General features: G+C 49.6%; 3 non-coding genes across 3 annotated transcripts in view; all 3 read right to left on the bottom strand.

Moving 5' to 3' along the window:
- Positions 1 to 2,350, bottom strand: part of LOC124319007 — a 4,575-nt gene extending 2,225 nt beyond the window's left edge. The window contains exon 1 of the ribosomal RNA XR_006912699.1: positions 1 to 2,350. This exon is cut by the window's left edge and continues 2,225 nt beyond it. This is a non-coding gene — a ribosomal RNA (large subunit ribosomal RNA).
- Positions 2,351 to 2,991: 641 nt separating this feature from the next.
- Positions 2,992 to 3,144, bottom strand: LOC124319011. The gene has a single exon (XR_006912704.1). It is a non-coding gene; the product is annotated as a 5.8S ribosomal RNA (ribosomal RNA).
- Positions 3,145 to 4,080: 936 nt separating this feature from the next.
- LOC124319004 lies at positions 4,081 to 6,375 on the bottom strand. The gene has a single exon (XR_006912696.1). It is a non-coding gene; the product is annotated as a small subunit ribosomal RNA (ribosomal RNA).
- Between the last annotated feature and the right edge of the window lie 3,625 nt (positions 6,376 to 10,000).

Below are 10,000 nucleotides of genomic sequence, written 5' to 3'. Positions count from 1 at the left end.
TTCTCCGGTTTGTGTCGCGTTACCGCGACCGTGACATTACGAGGGTTAAAGTCGTTTTATCGCGGACGTAGCCGCAGCCTGGTTCCGGAATCAGGACCGGATTCCCTTTCGCCTTAACCTGGGTGGCGTCTCACGTTATACGATACATGGTTTCATATTTTCGAAGGCGCTGCGAAAGAAGCATGCGATGCCATAACGCGATGAACGGTACTAGGAAAATAAAAGAGACGGGAGAAAAACAATCAAATACCGGCTAAGAGAAATCAAAAAAAGGAAAAAGACACTTCTTTAACCTTCTATCATTCTCACAAGCTTTCTTATTCATGTGTTTTCTTTGACCCCGCAACTTTAGATTTTTTCTCTTCGCGCACACCACAGAAGAATCACCGACACACGACTCAACCACAACCACGCCCGCTACTCATACGATAGATGCAACACATCACGCCCGTCACTAGGTCGGCTTTCGCCTGCGGCTTAGGATCGACTGACTCATGTCCAACCACTGTTCACATGAAACCCTTCTCCGCGTCAGTCCTCCAGGATCCCTCTGGAGTATTTGCTACTACCACCAAGATCTGCACCGACGGCGGCTCCGGGCAGGCTCACGCCCACAACCCTTCTACGCTCACCGTCGCGACCCCCCTACTCGTCGGGGCCTCAGCGCCGTCGCTCTCTTCGAGCTGACACGGACGTTATTCGCTCTGCCGACCGACGGCCCGGTATAGGCACGACGCTATAGCGCCTCCCATTTTAAGGGCTAGTTGCTTCGGCAGGTGAGTTGTTACACACTCCTGAGCGGATTCCGACCTCCATGGCCACCGTCCTGCTGTCTTTAGCAACCAACTCCTTTTCGTGGGATCCGAAATGTGCGTCGTTTAGGCGCCTTAACCGGGCGTTTGGTTCATCCCACAGCGCCAGTTCTGCTTACCAAAAATGGCCCACTGGGCGCTCAGATTCAAATCAATTGCCGCGGCCTCAATCAAGGAAAAAGGCCGGGCTTCTCACCCATTGAAAGTTTGAGAATAGGTTGAGGTCGTTTCGACCCCAAGGCCTCTAATCATTCGCTTTACCGGATGAAACTCCGTTTGTTCTCTTTGCGAGCACCAGCTATCCTGAGGGAAACTTCGGGGGGAACCAGCTACTAGATGGTTCGATTAGTCTTTCGCCCCTATACCCAACTCCGACGATCGATTTGCACGTCAGAATCGCTGCGGACCTCCACCAGGGTTTCCCCTGGCTTCGTCCTGGCCAGGCATAGGTCACCATCTTTCGGGTCCCAACGTGTGCGCTCTGGGTTCGTCCGGCCGACTCGACCAAACCCTTTTAAGGGGGAAAGATCTCGCGAGCATTCGGACGCCCTGGGGTTGCGCCCGCTCTGTTCGAGACGGGATCACCCCTCGCGGATGCACCCTCATCGGGGCCGCTTCACTTTCATTGCGCCTCGCGAGTTTAGTTTGATAATTTCTCGACGACTTGCGCACATGTTAGACTCCTTGGTCCGTGTTTCAAGACGGGTCGGGTGGGACCCGACTTCTACTCTCCGCTCTGGGCCTCCACAGGTTGAGCACCGCAACTTTTTCTCTTTTACAAAAAAAAGCTACGACACCTCCCGGGAGGAGACAGGTCACGACCGGGCAGTACTGTTGGGAAACGCCGCGCTCGTCATCGCGGCACCCGCGAAGGTAACCACGAAACTCGCTAACGGACGCCCCGTGTAACAGACACCCAGTCGGTCGCGGAGTCCTACTAGGCCCCCCACTTGCGGACCTTGGCGTGGCTATTGCGATCGCAGAACGACTTATGCAAGAGAGCCGCCAATTCAGGCAGTCTCCATGCAGCGTTAAGGGCATACAACCAAGTGCCGGGAGCGGGGACTTGTTCGACCTTCGAGGGCCCACCCGTTTAACCCCCTGAACGGTTTCACGCACTCTTGAACTCTCTCTTCAAAGTTCTTTTCAACTTTCCCTCGCGGTACTTGTTCGCTATCGGTCTCGTGGCGATATTTAGCCTTAGAAGGAGTTTACCTCCCGCTTAGGGCTGCACGCTCAAGCAACCCGACTCTTGGGAAGGGATCCGATGCACGGTCTCGGCTCGTCTTATCTACGGGCCTGACACCCTCTGTGGGTTGCTCGCCCCGTTCATGGAGACTTGGACGATAGATACCGGACAGACGCGCACGATCCTCCCGAACACCACATTCCTCGGCACCCGCTCAACCGGGCGCGAGGTTCGGTGCTGGGCTCATCCCTGTTCGCTCGCCGCTACTAAGGGAATCCTTGTTAGTTTCTTTTCCTCCGCTTACTGATATGCTTAAGTTCAGCGGGTAGTCTCATCTAAACTGAGGTCAGAATGAATTGTTTGTTTTCAAAAGGAGACAACACTTTATCTAGCTCGGCAGACTTTGGCGTTTTAAAGCCGGGAAAGATTGAATAATTGCCGGTTCAAATTTTTTTTTTTCGAAATAAAGCGAGTCTCTCGTTATTCGCAAAAATTAATTTACGAAAAGTGACAGGGCGTCCTGCGGCTTTTTGTATTGAAACAACGCGTCGTGCGCGAACCAAGCTTGCATAACGAGCGGTTAGAGTGAGTGATAATTCGCGGTGGTCGACACTTCGACACGCCCGGCGCACACACACAACTAAACTCGCGTTGAAGCGGTATATCGCGCACACGCAGCCGACACCTTGTTCGAGAAGATGTGTTTATTTCTAAAATTTTTTTTTGAGTTGGCTCAAAAATTTCCCATCTGTTTTGCCATCGAAAAAGGTTTCTTTTGAATAGAGAGGAAAAAAACAAAACAGGGCGAACCTTCTTTTATTTTTCCCCCTTTTTTGTATTTGAGGCATCGCGGACACTTAAGTCGCGCGGCACCCAGACGTTAGAGATTCGGGAGCTTTTATGCGGTCAGGCCGGGTGAAAAATAAATCTCGCCGCGACCCAACATGCAAAACCAAGACTGAAAAAATCTCTGTTCGTTCATCATTCGACCGACCCTCAGTCAGATGTGGCCCGAGCGAGAAGCTGGGCCGCCATTTACGTTCAAGATTTCGATGCTCCATGTGTTCTGCAGTTCGCATGGATTAGCGCACTTTGCTGCGCTCTTCATCGATCCACGAGCCTAGTGATCCACCGTTCAGGGTCGTATATAAAACGACATATTCGTTTTCTTCTCTCTTTTTCTCCAACCCGCCCAAGCAAATGAATGCGAGGGCGGAGAAAGAAAGCCAGAAAGAAAATGTTCCGATAAACACTCGTACTAGAATTTGGGTTTAGTGTGTTATTGTGATTTTGAATTCTTCCTACTTCATCGAGAGGGCGAAGGGCAAGCTTAAAAAACATTCGGTTTTCAACGGCATAGTGTCGGGCTTTGGAGTGTTAGTCTATACGACGCACACGCACGCAACCACGAGTATCTACGCCCGAAAAGAACGTCCAGAGTAAAGTCTCACACTTTCGTCCCCCACCGAGAATCAAAAAATCCCGAAGACGAAGAGAGAAACAAAAAAAAAACAATTTCGATTGGGCGTATCCGCTTTAAACCACCGCGCATCAGAGCGCCTGATACCCGTTCAAAATCTTGATGTTTTTTTTTTTTTTTTCCGACTCTCCATCCACCGAGTTTTTATTTTTCAAAGTGTTTGATTTAGGGACTAAGACTTTATAAAATCTCCTTTATTGTTCCTTCGGTACTCGCGGCCCAGGCGGGCTATCGTATTCTTCACTCTACTAACGTCAACACTGTGAGCGCCGCTAAAGGTCGAATGAATCTATAGAGACATTCACCATCGAAGCAGGAAGAATTTGCTCACGGCCATAGACCAAATCGAAAGACTTTGTGTTTTTTTTTGAGCCGAGAGGAAAGAAAAATCAATTTGAAAAGGCGAATCCGCTTTAAACCACCGCGCATCAGAGCGCCTGATACCCGTTCAAAATAAATGATTTTCTTCCGTCAACCCACACATAGTTCATACGATGTCTTACGCCGAAAGACTTTTGATGGGGTTTTTTTTGTTTTGCAACTTTTAGTTGTTTCGTGCTCAACCAAAGCCATATGCGCAAAACATTTGTCTTGTTCGTTTATGATCCTTCCGCAGGTTCACCTACGGAAACCTTGTTACGACTTTTACTTCCTCTAAAGGATCAAGTTCGACCATCTTTCAGTCTCGCCGTTGGTAGGCACCGCACGGGCAGAGATTGCTCCCCACTCGACGGCACCCCGACAAGCCCGTCCGAAGGCCTCACTAAATCATTCAATCGGTAGTAGCGACGGGCGGTGTGTACAAAGGGCAGGGACGTAATCGACGCGGGCTAGTGACCCGCGCCTACTAGGGATTCCTGGTTCATGGGGATCATTGCAGTCCCCAATCCCAACCACGAAGGAGGTTCAGCGGTTACCCGGTCCTTTCGGACAGGGAGAGTGAAACACGCTGATTCCTTCAGTGTAGCGCGCGTGCGGCCCAGGACATCTAAGGGCATCACAGACCTGTTATTGCTCACTGTCACGCGGCTGGACGCCGCTTGTCCCTCTAAGAAGACTGCGTGACGGACGCGAGAGCAGAAGGTATCGCCGGGGATGACGACGACCGAATAACAATAGAGCCAGCCCCCGCGAGACATTCCCGACAAAGCCCCGCCATACCTCATCCGCCAGGCAACCAACCCGTGAAGGCCGTACACCCGACGAACAAAGCACAACGAAACCAAGCCGAGAGATTGCCTCACTAAAGGAACCAGTCCCACCGAGACCCGAATCGCCGCCACCTGATCCCGACGCCTCCGTACTCCCTTCGGTTTCAATTGATAAAACCCGTCACCTATTTAGCAGGCTAGAGTCTCGTTCGTTATCGGAATTAACCAGACAAATCGCTCCACCAACTAAGAACGGCCATGCACCACCACCCACCGAATCAAGAAAGAGCTCTCAATCTGTCAATCCTTCCAGTGTCCGGGCCTGGTGAGGTTTCCCGTGTTGAGTCAAATTAAGCCGCAGGCTCCACTCCTGGTGGTGCCCTTCCGTCAATTCCTTTAAGTTTCAGCTTTGCAACCATACTTCCCCCGGAACCCAAAGACTTTGGTTTCCCGGAAGCTGCCCGTCGAGTCATTGGAGTAACTCCGACGGATTGCTGGTTGGCATCGTTTATGGTTAGAACTAGGGCGGTATCTGATCGCCTTCGAACCTCTAACTTTCGTTCTTGATCAAGGAAAACATTCTTGGCAAATGCCTTCGCTGTTGTTCGTCTTGCGGCGGTCCAAGAATTTCACCTCTGTCGCCGCAGTACGAATGCCCCCGTCCGTCTCTATTGACCATTACCTCGGGTCCAAAAGTAAAAGACCAGCAAAATCGGACCGAGGTCCTATTCCATCATTCCATGCTGCGATATTCAGGCGTTGGGATACACCTGCTTTGAGCACTCTAATTTGTTCAAAGTAAACGTTGCCGGCCGCCCGAGACACCCGGTGAAGGGCACCCCGAACGATTGACTGGGTGGAGCGAATCGAGTCAACTACGACCAAAATTTAAAAAAGAACCCGAAAGAACTTTCCAACTCTGGCCGCAGATACAACAACGACGCACCGACCACCACTCCGGCGATGTTGTCCGACCGTGAAGAGAGTCGGGCTTTGACACCCGGGCTCCCAGAGCGTGAAACGCAACACCCTTGATTCAGAGCGGCGCCGCCCGGCCGAAGACAGACATCCGACTACGAGCTTTTTAACCGCAACAACTTTAATATACGCTATTGGAGCTGGAGTTACCGCGGCTGCTGGCACCAGACTTGCCCTCCAATGGTTCCTCGTTAAAGGATTTAAAGTGTACTCATTCCAATCACGGGGCCTCGGAAGAGTCCCGTATCGTTATTTTTCGTCACTACCTCCCCGTGCCGGGAGTGGGTAATTTGCGCGCCTGCTGCCTTCCTTGGATGTGGTAGCCGTTTCTCAGGCTCCCTCTCCGGAATCGAACCCCGATTCCCCGTTACCCGTTGCAACCATGGTAGGCGCGTAACCTACCATCGACAGTTGATAAGGCAGACATTTGAAAGATACGTCGCCGGCGCGAAGGCCGTGCGATCGGCGTGAAGTTATCCAGAGTCACCAAAATTGGTACGGTGCGCGAGCCCGAAAGCCCGGCCCCGACTGGTTTTGATCTAATAAAAGCACCTCTTCTGCGAGCCCGAAAGCCCGCAGTCGAGGCTCGAGTGCATGTATTAGCTCTAGAATTACCACAGTTATCCAAGTAGGATGGAGTGGATCTAAGGAACCATAACTGATTTATTGAGCCATTCGCGGTTTCGCCGTCTAGCGGCTTGTACTTAGACATGCATGGCTTAATCTTTGAGACAAGCATATGCTACTGGCAGGATCAACCAGGTATTTCGTGTATGTTTGTTTGATATGCATCCGGCGAGTTGCGGGTTTTTATTTCGCCCACGCATCACCAAACACACACCAAATCAACACGTTTTTCGTTTTTTTTCTTTTTCTTCGGAAACTAAAATTTTTGATCGCAACGCCTGGCGTGTCACAGCGAGTCCCAGTGAAGAGAAACACCGATCCGATCCGTTTGTTGGATTTTTTTCATTTCAATTTCCAAAGTCAAAGACCATTCAACGGTCTATGAGCCCAAAGTGAATCGGATTCATTCGACCGGTCTTGATATATTCATCAACTTTTTTTCCCGTATTACGGTTTTCGACGGTCATATGTGGCGTGCTGTATGCTCATAAGTCAAGCCTGCTTTACTAAGCTGACAAGCATACATCTTTTAAATTTTTGTGGGCTCAGAGTTTTATTTTTATTTTTCCACCGCCGAGGCACACTCTCGCATCACCCCGCACGACACACACACACACACACACCTCACCGCTCAACGGTCACACGAGGCAGAATTTTCCGCAAAGACTTTCGAAGAGAAAGAGAAAACTCGGAACAACCGCGGTCAGAGGCCAGCATAGAGGCATCGTATAGAAAGTCATGGGCGGAAAAAAACAAATCATTTCAAGTCGAGACAAGCAACCAGACTACCCCTATAAAAGTGCGCAATTCTTTAAGAGTTCACCGAAGAATGACCGAGATCAAGTATGCACGAAACGAACATATTCCAAGGGCAGCTGAATAAGCGATTCTGCGCCGAAGCGCGAGAAAAGCAAGCGGTACACCGATGGGGATCGTTTTTTTATCGTGTTAGATTCGTTGTTGTCAAGCAAGGATTCTCAAAATGTTTTTTGCATTGCACCCAAGTTTCGTACTGATTACTTGTCGCAGACCGGTGACTGTCAAAAAAAATTTTTTTACGTTTTTTCTTGAGAGGTCACTGCCTACACACAACTCCGGGCGGGCCGTACACTCACAGCCGTTTGAATTCTCCCTTCGTGTGTCATGGCCATAACTGAGCGTACATCTTACCGGGCGCCGAGTTGATCTGGCTTGTTCGATGAACGTTCGGGATACGTACAATCGATATAGCTCCAACCGTAACTCGTTTGTAATTACGCCGGCCATACTCAGCGGGCGCTCAGCTCAGCTCTCGATATCTTCCGTCGAAGGGAAGTTCGTAGTAAAAGAGAGTCAGAGTCGACGCCACATTTTGCGGTCCTCGCATCTCATCCGATTTTTGAATTTTATAGATTTGCCATCACTTCCACCCAATTCTCTCGTATATTTCAATCTCTTGACTTTGTCCGACCGGGCCGTCTTCGCCCCCCTTCAACTCCGTCCATCTCCACTTCTGTGTTCCACACAACGAGCTTCCGTCAAACGGCAAAATGTGAAATATGCGCACGCCGCACGAAATAATTTGAAAGCGTTCTGTTTGGTGGCTTTTTTATTTTTTATCTCTCGGCTCACACACACACACACACATTTCCGCCTGAACGGTAATTTTTTTTGATACGGTGTCAAAAAGTGAAAAGACGCGCACCATTTTCTTTTCTCTTCCGTATCGTCGCTGACGGTAAACGCTGATGGTTATGATGCCGTAAGTTTGGAAGAAAGAATCTTTCCCGTCTTGTCTTGTTACGGTAAAATAACAAAGAACAAGCGTCCGATTTCTCTCACAGACGGCCACAGACAAACCACACGTGCCGAAGAAACGAAACGTCCGAAACCAAAAAAATGTTTGACGCGCGCACCTCTTCTGAACTTTTCGACCAAGAGTCGTTGGATCGAGTGACGAGCTTCTCAGCTGTCGCACCAATCGGTGAAGCGGGCGTTTGAATTCCCGTCCACATCGCGGTTCGGATATATTTTTACATATACCGACCATCGGAAATTTCGAAAACGGTTTTACCGAAGGAATGATATTTCACACACCGACAGCTCATCGAGTTCGTCTCCGTTCAACGGTTTTTTTTTTTTAAGACTTTTTGATCGCATGGGGCTAAACTGGTTAGAGCAAAGCCGCGATCCAAGCAGTGAAAAAAAAACAAAGACAGTGCAAGCGCGATCGAACGGAATCGAAACTAAAATCATGTGAAGTGGCGGGCGGAAAGGAGCTCAGCTACGGTGGAAATGAAACTACAACTAACGCCGAACCGGACAACTTCCCATTCTGCGTCTTCGTTTCATTTCCCAAAGCTCCCCGTCGATACCAAAGTTTTTGCGTCGAAGCTACTAAAGAAATTTCGCGCTTTCCTTTTCGCCTCTTTCGCCTTCCCTTCGATATCTATCCAACCACCGGCTTCGACTTTATTTCTTTCACCCGTCTATTCGCCCGATAGTCGACGGTCGGCCATTCTTTGGTATCGGCCAGGCGGACTAACAAGAAGTAAGACTCGTTTGAAAAATTTGGACCGGGCTTTACAATCGCTGCTTGTCGTAATGTCGCAAATTTGAAAAAAATTTTCAATTCGAGAAACCAAACTATTCGACACTTCGAAAATTTTTGGGACTCTGAAAATTTTTCCGAGTTTAGGAATCGAGACCTCTTCTATACTAAGGAAAACCACTAATGTTCCGCCGCATAATGTCTCCGTTTTCCGGCTCATTTTTAGCGATTGGACGGGGACATTGCCCCATCCAACCGCCAGCCGACTTTCAGGAACCGTCGTTTTCAAAGTTGGGACTTAGAAAATTTTCGACGAGTGGGAATTTTTTACGGTCGCAAGTCATCACGACACGCCCGACCAACCCATTTGAGAGCCGCCACGCCTCGACGGTGTGACGGCTTTTTTTCGAATCGACGGGTCTCGCTCACTCCTCTCTCGCGCCGACCAGAGGCCGGGCGAGAGAGTCGTTGCCAAACACCGTCGTCGGAAATGGGAGAATTTGAGTGGGAATTTTTTACGGTCGCGAGTCATCACGACACGCCCGACCAACCCACTTGAGAGCCGCCACGCCTCGACGGTGTGTGACGGCTTCTCTTTTCGAATCGACGGGTCTCGCTCACTCCTCTCTCGCGCCGACCAGTGGCCGGGCGAGAGAGTCGTTGCCAAACACCGTCGTCGGAAATCGAGAAATTTTCATTTCCATTTCCATTTTTTTTCATCGGCCTTTATACGTCCAAGTCCCGCCAACCACGTCACTACCACGTCGTCGGGACTTAGAAAAATTTTTCAATTTTTCGGACTTAGAAAATTTTTCAACTTTCTTTTTTTCGACAACCTCTTCCCTATATAGGAAAGTAGTGGATGTTCCGGGCAGTAACTGTACGAAAAAGTCGATTTCCGAATTTTTGCCGGACATTCACCTGAGCTCAGGCCGGGCCGCCCGCTCAACTGCCGCCCGGTCACCACCAAAAACCGGTCTTGGAAATTTTAGGACTTAGAAAATTTTTCAACTTTTTCTTTCTCGACAACCTCTTCCCTATATAGGAAAGTAGTGGATGTTCCGGGCAGTAACTGTACGAAAAAGTTGATTTCCGAAATTTTGCCGGGCTTTCACCAGAGCTCAGGCGGGGCTTACCATCACACCCGCCGACCGGTCACCACCAAAAACCGGTCTTGGAAATTTTAGGACTTAGAAATTTTTTCCAACTTTTTTTCTTTCGCTCTTTCTCTCT

The sequence above is a fragment of the Daphnia pulicaria genome, unplaced genomic scaffold (genome assembly GCF_021234035.1).
Source record: "Daphnia pulicaria isolate SC F1-1A unplaced genomic scaffold, SC_F0-13Bv2 h1tg000109l, whole genome shotgun sequence".
NCBI classification, from domain to species: domain Eukaryota; kingdom Metazoa; phylum Arthropoda; class Branchiopoda; order Diplostraca; family Daphniidae; genus Daphnia; species Daphnia pulicaria.
This window is presented reverse-complemented; position numbering and strand designations above follow the sequence as displayed.